Source organism: Equus quagga, chromosome 22 (assembly GCF_021613505.1).
Source record: "Equus quagga isolate Etosha38 chromosome 22, UCLA_HA_Equagga_1.0, whole genome shotgun sequence".
NCBI lineage: Eukaryota > Metazoa > Chordata > Mammalia > Perissodactyla > Equidae > Equus > Equus quagga.
The window spans coordinates 5965475-5991164 of NC_060288.1; the positions used below are offsets into that span (position 1 = coordinate 5965475).

The 25690-nt window shown below is 37.5% G+C and overlaps 1 protein-coding gene across 7 annotated transcripts in view; it reads left to right on the plus strand.

Annotated features, from left to right (window-relative positions):
- The first annotated feature begins 2413 nt into the window (after nucleotides 1–2413).
- The window catches only part of NSD3 (nuclear receptor binding SET domain protein 3), a 103257-nt gene continuing 79980 nt past the window's right edge, over nucleotides 2414–25690 (plus strand). For 4 of the 7 annotated variants that reach the window (XM_046648547.1, XM_046648551.1, XM_046648554.1 and 1 more), the window contains exon 1: nucleotides 3055–3578. The gene's annotated coding sequence lies outside the window, so the exon portion shown is untranslated. Of the gene's footprint in view, nucleotides 2647–3054; nucleotides 3579–15521; nucleotides 15693–24164; nucleotides 24323–25252; nucleotides 25329–25690 lie in introns of those variants that run through there. The other 3 variants (XM_046648548.1, XM_046648549.1, XM_046648550.1) reach the window with 3 other exon arrangements.

Genomic DNA, 25690 nt, shown 5'->3' on the forward strand with positions numbered 1-25690 from the left:
AAGAAACTCGCTTTAGAAATGTTTTCGTAACAGGTATTGTTTGTGATCAGTAGTTAGTTCGTGTAGAAAACGGAAATAGCATTTAAAATGTGTATTATAGTAGCTGTGCAGTGACAGGGTTTGGGGCACTTCAGTTCCTAGGATGGGCACCTGAGCCATCTTGGGAAAGTGAAAGATCTAGAAATGTTCTCGCTCTCTACTTATCTCTATCCACCCATTTTATCTGACTCTGGAAGGAAGATAAACTTTTTAGTGGCTCTACTTTAACATTAGATTGCAAGGAATTGCTTTCGCACGGAGAATACGTCTCTTAACATATGAGCTGACCACAGACGTTACTCATCTGGGCTGCACATTTGTAAGAATGAAAGATGGCGGCATTAAATTTCAGGGTTTTTTTAAAAAAAATGCAAACTGCTTTTAATCCTCAAAGGATTTTTCAGCTAATAACCCAATGAATCAACTATGTTAAATGGGCAAAACGTTTCAGTTTGGCCACTAGAGGGCCCTTTGTGCATGTCTGATGCCCAATTTTCCCCATAAAGATTTCACTTCACGTTCCCTGTTTACTAGAATTAACAAAATCTACAAAGCTTTGGTCTCTTTGCCTTTCCTTCCTTGAAAATTCCAGATGGTAAAATGGTAAATTTTGAGCTCTAAAAGGCTAGGTAGGTATGATTTCCACGTTAATTGTATAAATCTGCACTACCACGTACAGGTACTTTTCTGGAAAAGATCATAAAGGAGGCAAAAATATTCCTCTCAGTTCCCTGGAAGACATTTTATACCGAGAAATATTCTTATTCATGCATTGTATTCACTTACAACCAGGCACAGTGAAAATCATTAAGTATTCATAAACCAGATGAACCCTTCCAAGCTAGTATTTAAAAGATGAGCTAGATTTTCTACCATGGCCATATGTCAGCAATCCTGTTCCGAAAAGGGAAGTTAAAAACCTTTCTTACTGAAATGCACTTGTTCAAAGCAATGTCTGGCTTCCCCTATTATCAGGCCTGGCGATTTTTTGACTTTCAGATAAATGATTTATCATATAAAGAGTTTCAGGATATAATCTTTGGAAGAGAAACAAAAAAATTTTTTTCCTCTGGCCCTGAGATTTGTGTTAGATTGCTGTCTTAATGAACTGTTTGCTCATTTTCCATGGACAAGAGAAAGCATGTTCTGAACCTCAGAAGATGTTTGATGCTAACAATGTAAATTATTATTTTTAGTGGCCATTTCCCTAAATATGCTCCAGTTCAAATGTTGTTAACAATGTATTTTCTAATGTTTTGCAGGAAGAGGCTATGCATCTACTTCACATAATTTTAACGTTAAACTCTTGTCAGCATAGCTGTAGAAGCAGAGTAAAATAAAATCCCCAGGGACAATTTACCAGCTTCTCCTTAAGAGGAAGATCCAGGTGTCAGGTGAAATCAACAGTGTATCAACAAAGCAAGGAGGATACCGGAAAGTGGAAAAGGCGAATGGAGGTAGAAAGGATCATAGGGGGAAAAAAGACCAATTTAACCTTTGTTTCCAGGAGATAGAATCAAACTGAAATAAGCTCAAGTGGCCCCCTTTAAAAGTCTGCGTTATAAGAAGACATTTAAAACAAACAAAAATACACTTTTATTGATTCCTTTAACTTTTGGTACTACACAAAGCATAGGTTTAGAAATAGTTAATGAGTAATAGTGATGGGAATGCTAAAATTCTGAATATTCCTTAGTATTAACAGGGTTATGTTTTTAAAAACTAATATAATTAGTAATCATTAAAATAATTGATCTGTAGGAATCTGTTAATTTCTTAAGTGGTATTTAGAGATAAAGATACCAGGAATTTCTTGTGACAGTATCAAATAGATCCAGCACTCTGACGTCAATGGAGAGTATAACGACTGGTAGTGATGTGGCTTTACTATATCAGAACAGAAACCAGAGAATTGGTTTCCTCATCTGATTCCTGCCTGTATTTCCTTTGTACGTTCACGTCACTGTGCTGCAACGTTCTAAGTCATTATCACGAGGCCCCTGGAAATATCACCAAATCTTCACACTCCTGCAAGACTACAGCACCTAGGACCTTCTATTGTTTAACATATATTTCCTAGAATGGGGAGGGCCAGAGGGTTGCAGAGAATTTTGATTCCCTCTCCCTCCTCTCCTTGCGTGAGCTCTGTCTAGGACCAATGCCCTCCCGTTCCTCGATGCGAAGGTCTCGCGGCGGGCGGCAGAGGGCCCCAGCACGTGACGGGCACCGAGCCCTCCCGGTCCCTCGAGTCCGGGGTGCAGTCGGCGCTGACGTCGTCCTCGTTACCCATAAGCCTCCGGGCCCGCAGTGAGAGCAGGAAGAAGGCGTGCGGGGCCCGGCGGCTGCCAGGGAGGTCGGCGCTTCCTCAGAGACTGAGATGCCGCCGCCGCCTTCTAATGCTTGCGATCTGGTGGGGGGCATCTGGCACTCACATCCAGGGCTGAAAGGGAGACTGCCCGCCAAGGCTCAAGTCTGGCATTGCTGCCACGGTTTCCAGACGCAAGCCCATGTGGGACGGGGAGCTCTGCTCTGACAGCTGTCGGACGGAAGACGGCCAAGGAGGCACGTCAGTTGTGCTCTCTCCCGATCATCACGCGGCACCCGTTTGTAGGTTATGCCTAACATCCAGGGATTGTATAGCAGTGTGACTCTGAGGACTACCATATGGTGTTTAAAGTGTGCTGCTATTTAATAAGTATCAAAGAACACGCACGAGCACAATTTTAACCTCAGGCCCAACCTTTAACCTGTCTATTGGTCGTGGTTTGTTTTTCACTCTCCTTCGCATCGCTCCTTCCTGTCTCTCTGCCTTTATCGCCTGCGGTCTCACTTCTCGTCTAGACTCTCCCGGGCCGCTCACATTTCTGCCGCGCGCCCCCGCCTCTCCTCTCCGCCCCGCTGACTAGCCTCTTCCTCCTTTCGCCCCCTGCGCCCCAAGCCCGGGACTGCATTTCCCGGTAGGCTCCGCGGCCGGCGGCCAATGAGGGGCCGAGGATTTGGCGGCGGCGGCGGCGGCGCTCCAAGAGTCCGGGTGGGGGGGCTTTGTGCGCGGCGGCGGCGGCGGGAGCGGGCGGCGGGAGCGGGCGGCGGCAGGCGCGGCGGCCAGGACGGAGGCGGAGGCCGAGGGGGACTGTCCACGGTCGCCGCGGAGAGGCGTGCGAAGGCCGAGTCGAGCCCCGAGGACCCTGCTGCCCCGGCCCGGCCGCCAGCGTCAGGCTCCTCTTGCGGCAGCGGCTCCGCGGCGACCCCTCATTCCCTCCACCTCCCCTGCCCACCCCACCTCCCGCAGCCTTCCTCCTCTCCGCTCCACGCCCGGCCCGGCCCGGCCCGGCCGTGGCCCTCTTCGGTGTCGGCCGCCATGGCAGAGGCGTCCTGCGCGGGGGAAATCTAGCCCGGGGATTTCATGCGGCCTAGCTTGGTTCCGTCTCCTCCCCCCGCGGCCCCGGCGGCTGCCCGAACCCCAGCCCCACTCCGGGCCTCCGTGTCTCTCCTGTGATCGTACTGACACGGCCGGGGGGTTAGAATGGAACAAACTGAAGGTAAAGTGAATGTGTGCGTGCGTGTGTGTGTCTATGTGTACTGGAAGGAAGGGCTGAGGAGGGAACGACGAGGAGGGGGCGACCTAGGGATGGGACCCGGGTAGGGAGAGAGACCCTAGCAAGGATGGGAGGACAAATGGGTGGCCTCAAAGGGTTCGAAGGGAGTCTAGAAGGAGAAGCAGATGGCAAGATGGGGGGTGTGGAGGGGATTGGGGGGGGGGGGGGGGCAGGGGAGGTAGGATTGGGATAAGAGATGGAGTGGTGCTGAGCTGGGAATTGGGAGTAGAGGTGGGATGGGGGCGGGGATAAAGATGGAACCGGGGAGGGGCAGGGAAAGAGAGGAAGAGTTAGGTTTGGAGATTAGAGACCTGAGCGGACTGAGAAATAGGGAGGTTTGGGGGTGGAGTGTGGGAACTAGAAGAGTCTGGGGGAAGAGGATAGAATTTGTTGGAGAAATGGGGAATCGAGGGAGAACGGAGGGAATGGAAGTGGAAGAAAAGGTGGATTAGGAAAAGGGATGAGAAATGATTGAGAGAGGATGCAATAGGAAGATAGGAAATGGGAACTGGAAGACGTAGGATTAGGATAGGGAAGGAAATTAACTGAATGTTGAAAAGGATGAGAACTCTCGACCAAGCGTCACAGAGTGGGAGGAAAACAAGGGGAAGGGGGTTGTTAAAGTGTTACGAAGGGAAAGCCTTTTGTTCCTATATTTGTGTGTATTCTGTGCCTTTTCTTTCAAGGCTAAAGAATAGAGAAGCTAGTGGTTGTGGTGTCGTGATTGTTGTGAAATGGGGAGGTGTGGGGCTTACTGTTTTGAGGGAGGAGAAGATGTGTTAGTGTTATGGTAGCAAGACGGGGAGAGACATGGCCATAATTTGATGGTTTTGGTGAGGGAGTGAAGACTATTCAGATTTAAAGGGGGCAGGGGCAGCCATGTTTGCTGCCAGGCACTGCAGTGTAAATAAATTCCTTCTCTCCGACATCAGTATGAATCTGGAAGGGGCCAGTTCAGATTGCTAACCCCCTTTCTTTCTATTCCTGAACTCTTCCCTTACATCTTGGGGTCATTTGAAATTATTCCTAACCACCAAACGAGGTAGTGATGTTTTCCATCTTGTATGTTTTGCTGCTTTCCTCCCCCCTTTTCCCTCTTCCTTCTAATTGCAAACAAGGCATGCCAATGAACTGCAGTGTAAATTTAACCCTTTTTATAAAGTTAAAACTAGATCTTTGCTAACCAAAGAAATCATTACTACTCTCATATTTCAAACATGATCATGAAAAGTCTTTTAAACGTTGAAAAGCGTTTGTTTCAGAAGCCTCAGAAGCAGTCAGCATGTTTTCTGCAATTCTTTAAGTAAACAAGGAAATTGCATGGGTTATTTTACTTGGGCTGTGCTCCTGGCAAAGCATGCGTGTAGGGATGAGAAGGGGTAGGAAGATCTGCTTGTGATGGATTATCTGCTTACTGTATTTTGGATGTTGGAAAATTAGAAATGTGTGTATTTTAGAATGTGTTTCTCGTAGCGCTTATAGGTGATGGGCGTGTTAAGTGTATTCTTTTTTTTCTAAATTCTCTCTCCATCCTTTCCCGTTGCTTTCATGTAGCTAGCTCAATACAGTCTCCAAATGCCAGTTCAGCACAGTGCAATTATCTATGAAGTAGGCATGCAGTTCTTAGAACCTCATTGAGGTGCCAGTTTTTTTTGGTGGGAACTTCAGGTCACTCTCAGGAAAGCTACAGTAACTCTTTAATGTATTCGAATACAGCTACTTGTGTGATTTGGAATAGTTCCTATTCTAAAGGTTTAAATCCTGACAAATTTACAGTAGATTGTTAAATGGAGCCTAATTTATTTCCATACTGAAAAGGATTAAATGTGTGACTTTTTGTTTTTTAGTTTTAATTGGGGTAATCCAAACTTTAATCCATCGTTGATACTGAAACTGTTCTCTAATACCATGAAGGCCTGTTAAAATTGTAGTAAGATGGATTCAAACCAGTTGTGCTACATATTGATTTAATCTACGCTAATGCAACATCCTTTCAGGTGTTATATAGAAGTTTAGGATGTGTTCTTGGTCTGTTGGAAAAATTAAATTGAATATTGTTAGAGTGGCACTTTCTGAGAGCACCTTTTGTATAAAGGCCAGATTTACAACTTGGAGTATTTTGATTTGATAATGTTCAACCTGAATTTTAAAAAATTCTGTGGGGAAGATTTCCACTCAAAATAGGCATTCAGTGTATTTTTTTGGAATTTATTTTTATGGAGATTTCATATTTATATCTCCCACTCGATTGACATGTTATTTGTAATTAACTGGTAAATTGTGTGCATGAACTATCAGTGCCATACATTTTTTAGGAAAATTAGAAATTGATGTATATTAAAATAAGAAAAAACACATTGGAAATTTGAATTATTCAAAAAAATGTATTCCTTTGTATTCAGCATTTTGTAAAGATCAGGATCCCCTGCCCATGAGTATCCTGGTTTCTAGAATAGGTATCCCTATAAATGAGGAAGGCTATTGTAGTTAGGTGATACTTAATTAAAACCCAAACTTGGCTCTTATTACCATGTCCATCAGCCCACCTTCTGCCTGTGGTAGGTTTTTTTTTAATCTTAAATTAATAAATGTGCTCTTTCTTGTACTGATCAGATTGAATGAATTTTGGGTAAAGGAAATTGGTTGTCTTTGAGATTGGTCATCCTTGAGTAAATTGTCAAATCTGATTCTAAAGACACTCAGTTTCTGGAGTTTATAATAATATTCATAGTAATCATAGTAATAGCTGCTAATAGTTGTTGTCCTATATATGCTATGCTGAGTGTCTTACATGCATGATTTCCTTTTATCCTCCCAACAGTTGTATGAGGTTAGTACTGTTAACTCCTTTTTACAGATGGAGAAATTAAGGTTAAGTAACTTAATAACATCACACAGATATAAGTAGCAAAGCCAGTATTTGAACCCAGATCTTTTCTAATTATAGAACCTAGGTTAGCAGAACTTTACTTTTAGTTTCTTTAAAACAAATTTATTAAAATAATACATTTGTTATTTTAAAGTGTTTTTCAAATATTATAAAAGGCTAAGAGGTAAAAAAATAAGTTAACACCCTGTTCGTCACTGATAACCATTTTGAAGTTTCTTGTGTGTCCTTCTAGAAAATTTCTGCATGTATATATGTATATTTGCCTTAAAATACATAGAAATCAGGTCATAGTGTCTGCATTTTACTTTTTTATATTAACAGCCTATCTGGGACATCCTTTTAAATAAGCACATATGGACCTACAACTTTTTTTTTAAGGGTCATATAGTGGTCCATTGTTCGGAATATTAACATTAGGTTAACAGGTTTTTGCTATTATAAGTAATATAGCAGGTCCTAAATTAAGTCCATAACAGCATATTTAAATGGAAGAGAGAGAGTCTGTTTTATTTTACAAGAGAGAAAACTGAGGCCTAGAGAAGTTAAGTCCAAGCCTTTGGTGACAGACCTGCTGCTTGGCTCTTTATACTACGTCACGTTACTTCATTATTATGAAAGTATTTGAGCTTTGTGTGAAAGCTCACGGTGAGGGGGAATACTCAAGGGTAGGCAGGTTTAGTGTAATGAGTGCAAGGGGATTAAGTTGCAGCAAGGCAAAGGATCGTGCTTCTCTTTTTTCATAATTTGTTCACATGTACATATAGCATATGTATAAAATATGTTTACATTTATAAGGAATCATGTCTGAGTATCTTGAAGTTGGTGTAATGAAATTTTTTCTAGCACAGTTTTTCCTGTTTTAATAAGATTATCAATGAAATAAAATAGCAACAAAATGGAAAAATAAGAGGTCCATCGTGGTCCTAGAAAAGAACTTGGGAAAGAAAATTGAGACATTGGTAAGTTTTGTAAAATGAACTGAAAATACCTAATTGAAAACAAATTTTTAAAAAAATCTTAACAGGTACCATTGATTACTTTATTTTTAATTATTTTTGTCCATCAAGAAGAAAATAAGTCACCATGGATACTTATTCATTGGGTTCTTTTAAAACAAAAAGTCTGTTTTAGACACTTAAAAAATTTAAATAATTAAAGCTTTAAAAAGGTTTAGAATTTGGTATCTATCTATGAAATCTGTTTCTTGATACAATGCTGTTTTTAATTTTACTTTAAAAAAAAGAGTATTTTTTGAAAGAGCAGCTAAGATGATTTATTCCTTTTTTAATAAACAACATGCCCAGCATTTGTTTTTAAATGAAAGATGAGCTTTATTTCTATGGACTAATCTTTTTATAAATATTACTAAAGGTAGATTTAAGAAATTGATCATGCTACAACTACCTAACACATTGTTTTAAAGCTAACAGAGTTTTGGTTTTTTGTTGTGGACCTAACTAAGTACTTAATAAGCACTGTTAAACACTTCTGCGTTATGTTGTGCCTGTACCGTGTTGCATGAAAAGAAAGTAAAAGGCATATTTTAAATTTTGCGAATTTAGAGAATGTTCAGTTTTTAATAGATGGGTGTGTGTTGTTACTTGTAAAGTACTTCTGCTTATTGACAGGGTTTTGAATTTGAAAAGCTCTTTGAAAAAAGGTTCTGGGGTTATTTTGAAATTTAGATGTGGGTGTGTGTCATCATTCACTGATCTACAGTGACAACTCTTTTTCTTACTAGGTTCCCTTTTTCATCTAGATTTAGGGCTGTATTGAGGAGAAAAGGAATAGAGAAATGAAAGATTTTCGTATTCATATAGCTTCTATTTAACCATATAAATATATGAATGTTATTATCTAGTAATACCTTGCACTTACATGACATCTTCTGAGATGTTCCATAGAATTCCCACACTATGACTTTTTTTTTTAACATGGAATTGGAAAGCACAAGAATTGTTTAACCCAATTTAAAGATGGAAAAATTGAGATTTTGGGAACTCCACAGGCCAAATATACTGCCATGTTAAGTAGAATAAGGTTTTTGGATTTCAGTCCAATTACTTAAAATTTTTTTTTTTTAAATCTATGTGTTTCTTGACTTTTTCTTCATAGCCTGCATTATCCTTATTTTAACAGATAATCAAACACTATACAACAGTAAAGTATTTTTGTACCAAAAGACATGCTTTTTCTTATTTTGGTGTAACTTATATGCATACTTCCTGAAATAGATAAGGAAATATTTTAAATTTAAGAAATGTGTGGCTTCTGGGATTTTGTGGGTAAAACAAAATTTAGTTTATCAAATTGATTTGAGGTTAAGAAGAAGATTAAGAACTCTCTTATGAAGACTGGCCTAGTGGCATTTTGGTCATAGGCAAGACAATATTGTATCTTGTGTTACTAATGTCTCTTAGCTGTGTAGTCTTAAGAAAGCTGTACATTAAAAAAAAAAAAAATAAGCATTTTAAAAACTTTTAAGTTGTGAAACATGATATATAAAGAAGAGAGCATAAAACCCAAATGTACAATATAAACAAATAATTAGAAAGTGAAGATCATATAGTTACCACCCAGGTACTAAGCCCTTTAAGGAAAGCTGCGGAGACAGCCTCATTGGTTCAGCTGGTATTGCCTTGGTGGTAGGTGGACTTAGGGGTAACAGTCTGCTGAAAAGTAACCTGAAAAATGAATAACCATGAGGGGTCAGCAGATGTCAAATCTGAATCACCAGTTTTTGTTATATTCAAAAGGGTTATCTAGACAATTTAAAAGAAAAAAGTTTCCTAACATTTAGTGTAGTCATTTAGTGATTTGAGATCTTAGTGCTTTGTTAATGAATGTGAAACAAAAAATAATACTGAATCCAACAAGAATCATCCCATTTTATACAAAGTGTTAGTTATTCAGAGTTCATCTCTGTTGCACTTTTTGGGCAGATTCAGTGACTGTTGGTTTTAGATTAATATGCAAACCCTACCAATGACTTTTGCTTAGAACATGTCAAATTTGCCTATACTAATAATCTCCTAACCTATCTTATTTTACAAAAACTAGTTTGACTCTCTTGCTTCCATATTAATGTAACCATTCAAAAAGTATTAACCTGAGAAGTAATCGGTAGTGATGATCAATGTTTGACTCTTCATCCTTGATGCCTCTTGATCCTTAGCCTTTTCTGTATTTTGGCTAGGTGGACCAAATTTCTTTCTTTCTTTTTTTATTTTTTTTAAAGATTTTTAAAATTTTTTCTCCCCAAAGCCCCCCGTACGTAGTTGTATATTTTTCATTGTGGGTCCTTCTAGTTGTGGCATGTGGGACGCTGCCTCAGCGTGGTTTGATGAGTAGTGCCATGTCCGGGCCCAGGATTTGAACCAATGAAACAGTGGGCCGCCTGCAGCGGAGCGTGAGAGCTTAACCACTTAGCCACAGGGCCAGCCCCTGAACCAAATTTCTTTTGAAACTGGAGAAACTTCTTGGTTATGCGTCCCTGGCTTTCCAGACCATTTTCTTATGTGTTTGGAAAGGTTAAATGTTGGCTTTTGAGGATTTTGACAGCAGAAAAAGTAGAATGTTTTTTTCCCTCCGACTACCTGATGAATACAGTCTGTTTGCATAAAACTCTACAATGTGGACTTTAAGAAAGACATTTTTATAACACATCTACATACATAAATTAAAGCCTTTATTTGGTTATTATCATTTTGTCACTTTAAGCTGTCTGTTTTATATGATCTCTGCAGGATCCAAATACAGTAGCATAGAATATTTCCTGTTTGTGGTGAGAAACTTTTTGTTGTTTTACGTATCTTTGAATTCCTTTCTGTAATGCAATAGAATGTTGTTCTTTTTTTCTTGCTAAAAGTTAAATATATTCCTTGCTAATTTTTTCCCCGTGCAAGGATGATGAATAATTATTTTAAATCTTGAAAGGAACATATATGTTGATTTTTCCTAGATGTGGAAGCAAACATTATTTGATGTAAAAGATTTTTAAACTTAAATTAGATAATTTGGCTTTGTGTTTGAAGTAGAGTTAATATGCTTTTGGTCGTCTCATGGTTTCTGTGTTATCACCTGCACAGTTAAGCCTTGATCACTAGAATTTATTTCATTGGGTGGTAGAATTGGTTAAGGTATTGAGGTGAAGATTAGTTAACGTATTGCACACATATGCATACATGTACACACACATATAATACCCCTAAGAAATGCTGATGGCCCTGTTTTTATTTTTTAATGGACAATTTGTACTTTCAAATTGCCTACTAGTTTAAAAATAACATTATCTTTAAGTTATGAAAGATTGTTTATTGTAGAGAAATTGAAAACCGGTAATATATAAAGAAGATTAAAATCACTTGAAATCCTACCAACTAGAAGTAACTACTATTAACATTTTCTTCTGTATCCTTGCAGCGTTTTTTCTTATTCATATATGTATTTTTTTACAAATTGGAATTATGCGTTAATATTATTTTGTAACATGCTTATTATTGTGAAATAAATTTTGAGAATGTAATTTTAAAAGTTGACATATAATTTCATTGTATGGGTGTGCCGTCTCTGTTTACCATTCTTCTGTTGATGGTATTTTAGGCAGTTTGCAATTTTTGAATATTGTAATTTGATGAATATCCTTACAGATTTAAAAAAACTGTATGACTATGGTTATTTCATTACAGTAAATTCCTAGAAGTAGAATTAACAGATATGAACATTTCAGAAGCTTCTGACACACATTTCCCGTTTGTTCTCCAGAAAGGTTTTTTTTTAATAACAGGGTTTTTTTTAAAGATTTTATTTTTCCTTTTTCTCCCAAATCCCCCAAAAGTGCATAGTTGTATATTTTACTTGTGGGTCCTTCTAGTTGTACCATGTGGGACGCTGCCTCAGCATGGCCTGACGAGCAGTGCCATGTCTGCGCCCAGGATCCGAACCGACGAAACCGCGGCCAGCTAAAGCGGAGCACTGCACTTAATCACTCGGCCTCGGGCCGGCCCCTTGTAACAGTTTTTTTGAGAAGTAATTCACATCCCTTACAATTCACTCATTTAAAGTGTATAGTGCACTGGTTTTTAGTATATTCACCGCATTATGTAGCCATCACCACGGCTAATTGTAGAACATTTCCAGAAAGGTTGGAACCGATTTAAACTCCCAGCAATAGTAGCAATATCATTTATTTGTGGCTTTTAAAGTATAGTACAAATATTCAGGAACACCACAGCTTGTGTGATGTATACTTTATAATCACTATCATTTATTTTTTAAATTTTATTTCCAGTTTTATTGAGACATAATTGGCTGATATATGCTTTATATCTGTTTATGAATGAGATTTTAGAAAGTCATTGATGAAAAGAAGACGCTCATGTTTCCTATAAGAAAACCTGACTTATAAAGTTTAAGCTTATGATACAAAGTATGTGATAGATTTTTTGAATTATAAAATCATTCTCCTGTCCAGTTAAGGTGCTTTTATTGAGAGAGTGTTGCGTGTGGTTTAAAATATGTTTCTTTTTTTTTTTTTAAGGAAGATTAGCCCTGAGCTAACTGCTGCCAGTCCTCCTCTTTTTGCTGAGGAAGACTGGCCCTGAGCTAACATCCATGCTCATCTTCCTCTACTTTTTTTTTATATATGAGATGCCTACCACAGCATGGCTGATGCCAAGCGGTGTCATGTCTGCACCTGGGATCCGAACCAGCGAACCCTGGGCCACCGAGATGCGGAACGTGCGAACTTAACTGCTGCGCCACCGGGCCGGCCCCTAAAATATGTTTCTTTTCGTTTAAATTTTATTTCAAAACATCTTATTTTGGAAAATGTCTGGAAAGTGTGCTATACCTATATAATTAACTGTAGCAAACATCACCCTGTAGAAAGTATGCTTTTCTTTTTATTAAGGGAGGTTTCCTTTGCTCTGACCTTCACCCTGAAAGTTGTTCTGTTTGCTTTAAGCCATTTATCAAAGCATCTCTTTTTTTTTTTTTTTTTAACTCAGTAGGCAGTGGAGTGTAGGGCAAGAGTCAAGGAGACTTGAGTTCCTATCCCCACTGTTTTTATCTCTGAAGTGGAGATGAAAATGACTACTTTTTGCAGTTATAGGGATCCAAATTAGAGGTGCTAGAGTGTGCCTAGAACTGTATCAGGCATATAGCTGATAATAAATGACTTTTTTTTAATATAAGAAAAATAATGTATGCAAAATGAACTAGTCCTTAGTTGCATGTTTGATGGGTGAAGAAATGAACTCAGTTGGCTTAAACTCACTTTCATAGAAGTTAAAAGCTGAAAGTTAACCAATGCTTGAAGAGAATCTTTGCTTGGGTTACATGGGTGTTTCCTACTTGGTAGGAGAATTCATGCTGGGTACAAGTATGAACATGAAGTAAACTTTCCAGTCCCGACTTACTGCCGCTGTTGTTGGTAGAATAGCATGCTGGCTGTAGCGTCACCAAGGCTTATGCTCTGATCAAGCAAATAGGTGATAATGTAAAATTTGAATATGTTCTGTGAAGTTCCTTGTGTTCTTCCTTTTTTTAAAAACAAAATTTTGAATCCAGTTGAACCTAAAATACTAAAGTAATAAACCTGATGAAGAACAACAACAACAAAACTGGTTTTTATAGGAAAGATTAATTTAGTAGGTTACTATTTTAAATATTATGATAAATTGTTTAGTACTTTAAAAACTAAATATCATTTCTGTGATGTCTTCTCTTTTTGCCTTGCTATGGAGAATGGAGAATACAAGGTAAAAGAAAGAAAAATTTGAACATTTGCAAAATTTTAAGAACCAGTCTCAGAAACTGTTTCACTATAATTTAAAAGTTTGTTGGGGTATGAGGTAGGCAAATATGTGGATGAACCTGTTAGTTTACTAGATTTCATAGTGAATGGAACAGATAGTGGATAGAAGTTACTTAGTTTGCGATACTTTTCAGTGTGAGCCAGTACCCTTGATGTGAGGGGTTGGAAAATAATTTAATGTAGATTTTCTTCAAGTGGTAATACCATGTCTGTTGTTGCTGGGTGTGGTCAGAGAACAAAGTGAAGACAGTTGAGGTTAAACCAAATAGATAAGGGAAATAGGGTGTTTTACTAGTAAGTTTTGTAGTGATATGAGGCAGTTCAATAGTAATGTGGTTTAGTCAGGAAAAAATAAGAACTACAAAGCAAACTAAAATGTTGTATAACTTAATGGAATCATAGTGAAGTGAAAATTGTGTGATTGTATTTAGTGACAGGGTTTCTGGTTAAATGAAATGATATAATTTTTTTTTGTATTTCATTAGTTAATTGTGTTTGCTATCACGAGGTCACTTCCTAAGATAGGATATTTTAATGTCCTTGACTATCATCCTTCTTTTAACATATTTTTAGTGGAAAATTGTTACGTGAAAGTTACAGGAAATATTTGGAGTGACAACACCAGAGTTAAACAGATTGTGAAGTAGTACAGTCATGCTTTTAAAAGTAGTGTTGCTCTATTATTGAGTGTATTATTTTCTGAGTATAACCTCAGAAAAATTAATAAAAATCCGAAGTAAACGTCCACTTCTCTAACACATCTTGATTACTTACTTAGAGGATTTTGTAGGAAGAAATATGGTGGTCATGCTGATTTACCCCCTAAAGTCTTACTTACGTAAATAGTATTGGTTGTGAATTTCGTAAAATTGTTTGCTATTGCAAATAATGAACATTGTTAATAATGTTAGTGTGGTGGGTAATTCTTTAAAGTTAATTTTTTAAACCACATCTATTCTTGTCAGAATGAAAATCCAAACCATACATTTATGTATTGATAACCAAGAGGAATCACAGACGGTTTTTCCCAGTTTGGAGTCATTTGCAGTCGTCTGGGTCACCTGACTTAACCTCCATTGTGGGCTGTAAATACAAGTCCAAAGATGTTGTTGTGTGTCTTTAAAATTTATGCAGCTAAGTTAGAGGTAGAATCAGAACTAAAACTCAAATCTGATGACTGCAAGACCAACGTGAGGGTGCCTTTTTTCTTGTCTCCGGATTTATCCAAGTCTGTTTGATTCTAGCATATAGATCTGATTGCTGGACTTCTTTCTAGCTTTACAGTGCTACTCACCAATTTCTTTAAAAAGTTTATGATTGACCTTATTTTTATAAGCTGTTTTGGGATGTTTTCGTCTAGGTCAAATTTGAAAAGTAATTTACACAGCACTGTCCAATAGAATTTGCTGTGATGATGGAAATGCTATATATCCGTGCTATCTAGTATGGTAACCACTAGCTGCCTGTGGATATTGAACACTTGAAATGTGGCTAGTGTATCTGGATTTCTAATTTTATTTAATTTTTAATTTTATTTAATTTTAATTTGCCTAAAATTAAATAGCCACATGTGGCTAGCACACATTTTGATATTCTTGGTGAAGGGAAAGAAGTAAGTAGAAAGGGACATATTTTCACATTCTTTGCTCTTGTGATTACTGTATTTGTGTGTTTTTGTGGGATTGAGTTTTTAAAATCTCTCCTTTTTCCAAAATGCTCACTGTGTTAGATAGTGAGTAAATAAATTCACAGGAAACAACTTAGGTGTTTGAAAGCTAAAGTATTTTTTAAAATTCTCTTAGTTGATGTAGTTATTAACAGACTATAGACTGCTGACCAACAAAATGACTTCATTTCAGTAGTACTTTGGAGTAGTTATTGCTAAATAATATTTAAAGTTTAAACTTTTTATATTACGTGGAATACTTGACTGTTACTTAAGTCTCTTTACTATAGCCATCCCTCAGAAGCTTCTGAAACAAAGAGAACTTGAAAGGATATGAAAGATAAGCCTGATGACCACGTCTTCACTTGTCTTCGTCCAGTTTGTCTATATGACTAATTCCTAGTTTTGATTCCCTTAGTCCTTTTTATAACAATCTAGCCTCCCACTCACTGTATCATATTATCCTGTTTTATAGTAGCGTATCACTAACAGAAATTTTCTCGTTTATTTAAGCTCCATAAGACAAGAATCTTATTTGCTGTGATTTCCCAGGACCTAGAATAGGGTCTGGTACATTGTTGGTGTTCGGTAATGAACCATGTCACAAACGAGACAGAAAGGACCCTGTGAAGAATGAGACATGTATCTAGAGTAACACGCCACCTGGAGTCTGGGGCTAGGAAGGTGAGACTCAGCATTTCATTATCTTGGCATTAGTGTGGGTAGTCTAAGGCGATTTGTTTAGAATGATTTTGTAAGTTTTTCTGGGAACTCTTTATTTTAAAAACAAACAAACTTTTGTCCAGACATATACATATGTACTAAATAAATCTTATCCATGTAAAACATTACAGATTTGACAAAATAGAAAAAAAGGGAAAAATATTTCCTTGGTCAGTTTTTGAGTATTCAGCCTCATTTCCTAACCTCTTAGGCAAAAACAGATGAAAGGATTACTCAGAGTCATTTGTATGCCACTGCTTGGAATGGAGAGAACTGCCAGCTCCTAATTTTCCAGTGTGTTATTTTGACTTAATGATCTATGAATGAACATCTCTGTGTAGCAGACATAGGCACTTTAACAGATATAGCAATATTTGGCTGATACTGGTTTGAATTATCTCCAGGTGGTTGGAGATCAAATATTCTCTTATAGTAAATTAGGTGATTTAATTTCTAACTTTTAAATGCCAGCATGGTGAGTATGGAAAGGATTTTATTTTTACTTATCTTTTTCTATATGATTCCTGAATAGTTAAACAATGTTTTAAGATGTCAATGAAAGCCTTTTTATTTAGGGAACTTATACATTATTTACCTTTACAAAACAAATGTCCACTTAGAAGTTATTCATTAGGAAAAATGTTGGGTTCAGGGCTGGTGCAGTGGCATAGTGATTAAGTTTGTGCACTCCATTTTGGTGACCGGGGGTTCGTGTGTTCAGATCCCAGGTGCGAACCTACCACTCATCAAGCCATGCTGTGGCAGCATCCTACAAACAAAATAGAGGAAGATTGGCACAGATGTTGGCTCAGGGACAATCTTCCTCACCAAAAAAAAGAAAAAGTTTGGTCAAAGACAGAGTCTTTAGAAAAAAGAAGAAGAAAAAAGACAAAATATTGGCTTAATATAGTTCTTTTGGACAGCTATGAGAGCCTTTTCTTAACTGTACCTATTAAATATCTAAATTAGCAGATTTTAAAAATTAGTTCTTACCATAGTGATGTCTTTACTACAAGTTTCCTTCCCCTTTACTTATTTTTGTGAAAATCGGCCACAAAATCCAATGTGACCCAGAAATTTTGGTTGTCAGAAATTGAAAATCTTAAATACGCTAAGTATTTTAGTACTGGAAGGACCCATAACTTTATTGTCTCATACATGGTAATGGTTTTACTGCCATTTCGTTATTCATATCACATCTGTGACTAGAATGAAAGTAAACTCCAGAGCATAGAAAGCAGCAGTGACTGTGCCAACAAAATGGGAAGAAATCATGTCCTTTCCTTCTGCATGTGTAAAAGGTGGCAGCAACACCCTACCAGCAATTAAAATCTAATGGCTTTTTCTGACTGTCCAGGGACAAATTGTTGGTCACATTAGCCCATTTGTATCTCTAGATAGGACTATTTATGTTGTGATAGGGTAAGACTTTTTAAAGTGATGTTTCTGTTTCAGGTTCCCCATATCTTAGGTTAACAAATCTAAGGGAATTCCCCTCCTCCCTGTCATATGCTTCATGGGGATGTTAGTGGAACTAAAGAAGACAGTGAGTGTTCGGAAATGCTTTCAGAGAAGCCTCTGTGTTAGTTTCCTGTTGTCTATCTGACAAATGACGTCAAACTTAGTGGCTCAAACACGGCACAGATTTATTCCCTTGCAGTTCTGGATGTCCAAGTTCAACGTGGGTCTCACTGGGCTAAAATCAAGGTATTAGTAGGGCTTGGTCCCTTCTGGAGGCTCTCGGGGAGAGTCTGTTCCCTTACCTTCTCCCGCTTCTAGAGGCCACCTGCATTCCTTGGTTTATGATCCCCTGCCTCTGTTTTCAAAGCCAGCAGCATAGCATCTTCAGATCTCTCTCTGACTCTGACTCTTCTCCCTCCCTATTTCACTTATAAGGATCCTGGGTAATCCAACATAATCTCTCCATTGCAAGATCCTGAATTTCATCACATCTGCAAAGTCCCTTTTGCTGCATAAAGTGACATATTCACAGGTTCTAGGCATACGGATGTTTCCTGTAGCAGTAAGCATTGCCTTTCTTAGTTAATACAGACGAGAGAAGAGTGGTTCGAAGGTCAGTGACAGTGTACCACGTGTAAAGAGGGCAGGTCATGAAGCAAGACTGCCTGGTTTTGACTCCTGGCTCTGCCACTTATTATATGTGGCACCTTGGACAAGCCACCTAACCTGTTTGTTCCTCAGTTTCCTCGTCTGTAAAATGGAGACAGTAGTGTGCATTTTACAGGGTTTTTATGAGGATTAAATGGGATAATACGTGTGAAGCACTTAGAACATCACATCGTGACTGCTTGGTAAACGATACTGTTTTACTTGAAGCGTCTTTTAAGTATTTTTCATTTGAAATTTCAGAGAGACTCATAGATTAAAATCTGGATCTATTCTCAGTTGTTGCAGTGTTTTTAATATTTGAATACTCAAAAATATTTCATATTCAGGAAAACATCTGTGCATATTAGTCATTAAAAATAGGGTATCAACTGAATAAATATGAGTATTTCCTTAGTTTACAATTAATGAATTGTACTTTTTCTTTTGAAAAAACATATTAAAACTCTTGTGTAAAAATCATTATAGAATCTGCAGAGAAGCAAAAGGCAAAGCAGACAAGAACGAAACTCACCCATACTTCCATTCAGAGACAGTAAGCATTTACACTTGAGCAAGCATCCCTTTAGGGCAGTGTTCTCAACCCTGGAGTAATTTTGCCCTCCAAGGGGACATTTGGCAATGTCAGGAGACGTTTTTGATTGTTATTACTAGCGGGTTGTACTACTGGCGTCTAGTGGGTAGAAAGGTTAAGATGCTACTAAACATCTTACAGTGAACAAGACAGCCCCACAACAAATTATCTTGCCCAAAATATTAGTAGTGCTGAGGTTGAAAAACCTTGTTTCAGAGCGTGGACTCATTGATAAATGCATTGCCTTCTCAGTCTAATTCTCGGTCATATATTTGAATTTTGGATTGCTTACTTCCTGCTCAATGGGTTACATGAAGTCCAGATAATAAAGACCAAATTTGATTTGGTAACTCATATTTGGCTCTTGGGAAATGTTAGTAATTTTGGAGGTTAGTATAACACAGCAATTTTATGAGGTTTCCAAAAAAGGTTACACATTGAAATTATCTGCATAATTTTCAGTTATGAAGTTGAAGTCCTGTTATAGCAAATACTAATGCTGTGATTTGGGGCTGTGCTTCTGACTGTATTTTGATAGCCAAAACATGTTTTCTCCTATCTTCATTACTTGGTTGGAAATGAAAATTTAGTAAAACAGCAGTTATAATTTCCTTTGGTCTTTTCTACCATCCCTGTATTCATTTAGCTGCCTTTTTCATTCACTTACTGTATCCTAGGGGATAGGGAAACAGCAATGAGCAAAACAAAGAAGTACCCTTGCTAGAATTGAAATCGTTTTGTTTTGTTGGTTGGTCAGTTGGTTTTTCTATGACTAAAGAAGGCATTGCTACCCTATGCTTTGGAAATTAAAGATAAATATGACCTTTAGATATCTGAGCACATTTGGCAATTCTCTGAATGATGAAGTTACTCAGAGATACCTCAAATATAGTGCAACATTGTAATATAAATTTTGCGCTTACTCCAGATTTTGTATTAGTCTATAGATGATTTGAAAAAAGAGAAGTCATTTTATTAGAGTTTCAGATTGTTAATGTGCGTTGTGCTCTACAGTGATAACGTTGTGACAGTTTCTCTTAATCCCATTAGTAGTGACTGAAGTTTTAGACACTGAAACAAAAGACAAAGCTTCATTTCATGATAGACCTACTGTTTTGGAAAATATGAACCCTAATATGTTAATAGTTTGTATATGCCTGTAGAATTATTAGATGCATGGTAGCATGCTTCATATGAAATGTGGGTATAGAAATGTTTAAAGTTTCCTGAGAAGAAATTTCTTGTCAGCCAGTGACTCTTTTATGTGATGCGTTTATACTCTGTATTCCCGGCATTTATCTTCTACTCTAATTTAATTCTGATGAAAAGATTACTTGATAAAATATAATATTACATACTAAAATTTTGAAAGTTTAAAAATAATGAGGGTAAATTTCCTTTTGTTGTGTCTTCCTCTTAGTGACCTGATTACCTGCTGCTAGTCTAGTTTTGTGTTGGACATATAAATAATCATAGTGTAGATACTTTCTAACTTTATTCATGACCTTTCTTAGGAAGGGAAAAGCAAATTTGTACAGTCAGCTCTTCTTCTTTCTTTTTGGTGAGGAAGATTGGCCCTGAGCTAACATCTGTTGCCAATCTTCCTCTCCCCCTACACCTAGAGCCCCAGTACGTAGTTGTATATCCTAGTTGTAGGTCCTTCTGGTTCTTCTGTATGGGATGCCCCAACAGCATGGCTTGACGAGTGATTCTAGGTCTGCACCCACGATCAGAACTGGTGAACCCTGGGCCGCCAAAGCAGAGCACATGAACGTAACCTCTTGGCCACGGGGCCAGCCCCTTTTACAGTCAGTTCTAAATGCATGCTGCTAACAGACACCCTGTGGCATTTCAGTAATACTAGTTACTTAATGGTTATTAGCTCATATGAAAATAGTTAAATTTTTAGCCCAGTCCTATGTCCCCTTACTGTAATACTCCCTCTGTTTACAATTGATTTGTGTATTGACACTGTGCCAGGCACTGGAATTGGCATAAGGATTCAGAGATGAAGTAGTTCCATGTCTTCAACATAAACTTCCAGTCTTTCTGTATTCTCTGACATCTAAGTTGTTTCTATTTCCCTGAATTATGTAGTGTACTTTCATTAAGTATTTATAATTTGGTTTTGCAGCATATCAAAAAAGGACCTTCTAATAATCTAGATAATTTGGAAGCTGTGATATTAAGAAGCCAAGAAGATTCTTAACTGAAACCGTTTTAGGTATTGGTTAATGTAGGTCTTAGCAAAGGAGCACCTCTCCTTTCCCACAGGTTTTGTTTCCTAAGCCTGGAAATTTTTGAGGTCCCCTGCATTCTCTCTCTCTCCCCCCATGCCCCAGCTTCTCAACCTTGGATGTCTTCCTTTGTCACCCAGAGCACTTGTCCCTTTCTTTCAGAAGGGACTCTGTCTTGCCCATCTTTTTATCTCTAGTACTCAGGACTAAACATAATACAGGCACTCAGTAGGAAATGAATAAATGAATCTTACCAGGAGCAATTTCTGAGCCTCATCTCTGGCGCTTTCCGTTTATTGCTTTTCTCTCTCCACTAATAATATAACTGTACGACTGTAGGAACCGTGGCTGATTTTCATCCCTATAACTTTAGTGCTTAGCCCAGTGTCTGGTAAGTAGTAGGTGCTCAATAAATATTTGTTTTATTAGAGAAGCCTGAATAGGTTGAGGTGGGGACAACCTGGCAACTCAGCTGTAACTTTTGATCTCCTTCCCATTGTAGCAGCAGCAGAATGGGAAGGAAGGAGCTGGCACGAACCTCAGCCCAGCTTTGTCTCAGCCTAGAAAGGGCAATTAGCAGACAGCACCTGGTATCCAGAATTGATGTAATAAAATATTTTACTGTGATTTCTTACACAAGTGTTTTGAGATCATGTTCACTCTCAAACACACATGCACACACTTCCTTTAGGTCAAGATGGTCCTCCACAGTGTATTAAGTGCTATGGTAGAGTATAGGTAGGATACTATGCCAACAGAAGAGGGTACTTGACTTGGCTTCAGAGGGTGTGTGATGTGTAAGGGATGGTCTGGGAAAGCTTCTTGGAGTATTTTAACACGTCTGAATAGAATTTAAAAGATGAGCAATTGATGAGAGAGGAAATGCTAGAATGGTGGAGGGTAAGGTGGGAAAGCTGAAGCAGCAGAAGAGGAGGCTGGACAGGTAGGTGGGGACCAAATCAAGAAAGGTGTGCTTTATGGATTTTATCCTAAGGCATAGAGAGCCAGGGGAGATTATTAAATTTGAGAGATTTTTTGTTTTTAAGTACTGTCGATGCTGGAGAGAGCAGATTTTAGGTGGACAACTTTGGAAGGAAAGAGCAGTTTGGAAGTTGTTCGTCTAATCCAGATGAGAAACAATAAGCCACAGCCAAAGAACATAGCAAGAACTGGGCGGATCTGGAAGAAAGTTGGAGAGGAGAACCCAGCTTTGTTTTATGCATTGCATTTATCTTCTCCTAGTCTGGGGCTTGTCTTTTCACTTGTCTGTGTTGTCTTTTGGTATACAGTTTTTTAATTAACATTGTGTGTTTTATTAATCAGTTCCTTTATGTTTTGTATATTTAAAAAATCCTTCCCCACCTTGAGTTTATACAGATCTACTCCTGTTTTGTTTTTGTTTTTTCTTAAGTTTTTAAGTTTTACTTTTTATAATTGTCTTTAATCCACCTGGAGGTGTTGTATTATATGGTGAGGATCTAATTTGCTTTGTACATGGATAAGCAGTTGTCCCAGTACCTTTCTTTGAATCTTCCATCCTTTCCTCACTAATCTGCAGTGCTGCTTCTGTTACGTGCCAGATTCCCATATGGGCTTGGGTCTGTGTCTAGGGTCTTATTCTGTTTCATTGTCTTTCCCTTTGCCAGCATCTCAACTTTAATTATAATAGCTTAGTAAGTGTAAAAGGTTTTTATTTTAAGCATATTTAACCTGTGTACAAACCAATAATTCCTTGAATGGATGTTGTAGACTTTTTTTGTTGAAAGACATGCAAATGCTTTCTTGATTTCTTTTAGAGCATTCTTTTTTTTTTTGAGATGTGATTCACATACTGTACAATTCACCCTTTTAAAGTGTACAATTCTGTGGTTTTTAGTATATTCACAAGGTTGTACAACCATCACCACTAATTCCAGAACATTTTCATCATCCCCGAAAGAGATCCATACCCTTTAGCAGTCAGCCTCCATTCCTCCCTCCTCCCAGCCCCTGACAGTGACTAATTTTTGTGTCTCCAGGATTTACCTGTTCTGGACATTTCATATAAAGAGAATCATACAACATGTGGCCTTTCATGACAGCATTCTTCTTTCTTTTTTCTTTTTTTTTTTTTTTACTGTGGTAATATTGGTTTATAACATATACATTTCAGGTGTACATCGTTATATATTTCGATTTCTCTGTAAATTATGCATTCTCATTTAAATTGAGTAAAATTAATAGATTAGCAGCTCATTCTGTGGGAATATTACTGTGTCTTTAAGAAAGTAGGACAAAAATACTATACCTTAGTGGAGAGAAAGAAGAGAAAATCTCACCAATATTTATTTTTTGTTTGTTTGATTTTTATTTATTTTTTTTATTGTGGTCATAATAGCTTATAGTGAGATTTCACTTTTACATTCTTGTTTGTCATATACCATATAAGTATGCCCCTTCACCCCTTGTGCCCACCCTCTGCCCCTCTTCCCCTGGTAACTTGTTTTATTTTTTTTTCTTTAAGCCTCAAATTCACATGTTATTTCTCCTTCATTTATTGAAGAGGGGCCAATCTTACACTTTTGCTTGGTTGCTTAATGAGTAAATGTCGGCGTTCTGTTGATAAATCTTGAGTTTAGTAGATGTAGACAGAGTGAGATTACCTTGATTTGGATGTATGTTGTGAGTAATTATATAAAAATGACATGATTTGCTTAATATCTTGGTGGATAAGTGAGTAAAATCACTTGAAAATACAAAGGGAATATATTCTCTCCTGAATCACTTATTTTTTAAAGCAAGCAGATTTTCCTCTTTAACCCAGAAATTAGTCAGCCGTTTAGGGTTCTTTTTAAAAAGCTACCTTGGAAAGTACCTTTTAGTCAAGATACCCAGATAAGATTTACTAATATGGAACATTTATTTAACATACTAAAATGCCGTAAGGCTTTTGTGTCATTTGGAGAATTGATGTTTTATTAGTATAATTGCTGAAAAATAGTTCAGAAAATAAAATGTTTTCCTCTAAATCATAGCATTAAACTTTCAGAGTTAGCCTCAACCAGAATGGTAGTAAACCTCTTTAAATGATTCAGACTTTTGACCAGCAGTCTTTTCAAACCTCATAATTTTGACATCCTTGACTTTTCATTAAAAAAGTCATAGGGAAACTAAAAATGTGTTAAGTAACTGTAGACTTGATATGGTTATATAATGGCGCCCTCCCCCACCCCCCACCCCCAGTCGCGGAAGTCCAAGCATTTGCATTACCATGGAAATTTAACAAATCGTTTGAAAGAAAATGCCCAAATTCCAGTCAGAAATAACCTGCTTCTGTACCACTGTGCCTGCAGCTATGGATGGGTGTTATCTACCACCTGTGTAACGCTTGGATGCCATTAAAAGTACTTTATTTTGTTTGTGGATAAAATAGTAAATCTTGTAATCTGATATGGTCCTTGTTCCCTCATAGGATAAGATAATCTGAAGACAAATAGGACAAGCACTTCCATCTTGTTTGTATATCCTTGATGAAAATTTTCAAGCAGGATCCATTTTCTTTGAAAGATTGACTTCAGTTGTATAATCACTCTACCAAATTCAGTTGTTGCGTTTTGTCCATAACAGAGCTAGATTAGATGCTGTCACTTCTAGCTGCTTTTAGTGAATAAAAGGTAAACATTGTTGTTCATTTCCTTTTTGGTGCTACAGAGGCATGGTCAAGTTCTTAGAACCAAGTGGTTGATTTTTTTCCTTTTTTTCCCTCGTAACCCCTATCCTCACCGTGATGTTTTTTTTCCTGGGTGAAGTTAAAATGGAGAAAGGCTTGCGAAGCAAGGATATTGATTTTTAGTGTAACTTGCTACCTGTTCATGATTCATAGTTTGTGTTTGCTGATTTTTTTTTTTTTAAAGATTTTATTTTTTCCTTTTTCTCCCCAAAGCCCCCCGGTACATAGTTGTGTATTCTTCGTTGTGGGTTCTTCTAGTTGTGGCATGTGGGACGCTGCCTCAGCGTGGTCTGACGAGCAGTGCCATGTTCGCGCCCAGGATGCGAACTAAGGAAACACCGGGCCGCCTGCAGCGGAGTGCGCGAACTTAACCACTCGGCCACGGGGCCAGCCCCTGTGTTTGCTGATTTTTAAAGGAGTGTGTTTGGGCTCCTTAAAAATATTTCTTTCCTACTTACTTCTAAAAATGATGAATGGCTTACAGTTTTAAATTAGATATGATAAAATAACATAACCTCTGTTCTTTTTTAACAATACATCTTTGTTATTACATTACTAGCAATTAAATAATTTTTAAATTATGAAAGCCAAAATGGGCAATACAGAATTTATAGCTCTTTGACTATATCAAATGTTCACTCTGATCCTATAATTAGATTAAAATATGAATACAACACAGAACCAAAAAGAATGGAGTCCTTTTTTAAAACCTGGCATTACAGGATTTTAGCATTGTTCCTATAGATTAAGCCTGTTTTTTAAAGTTTTTACTTTATAGAAGCTCCAGTTTCACCCTTGCAAACCTATGTACTGAAAATAATGGACCATATTTTTTAAAAATTAACTCCCCTCTCTTATTTTCTTTTTGGTGTAGATTTGGGGAAAAAATAGTAAAGTAAAAATCTCCCTTGATGCTGTCATCCAGAAATCTTCATATTCTGTCGTCAAGTGTGAGTCACAGTTGAAGAAGTTTTTTTGGAGGGGTATATGTGTATTTATTAACTTGATTTCAAATAAGAGATCTGATTTTCAAACATTAATGATCATTCAGTTAGAAATTGGTATGTGAATATATTTGATAGCTTTCTCTTATTACATCTCAAAGAGTGTATGCTTAAGCTTTCCTTTATTGTAGTTCATTTTGATCTTTTGCTTTAAAACAAAATGATCCTCTAATTTTTGAACATTGTGTTTTAAAAAATTTTTTTTTATAATGTTTTGCCACAGTAATCACAAACAGTAAAAATGCCTGGTTTTCAAGAACCAGCATAGCTGGTTCATTACTGTAGACTGTCTGCGTGCACTCCCTTCC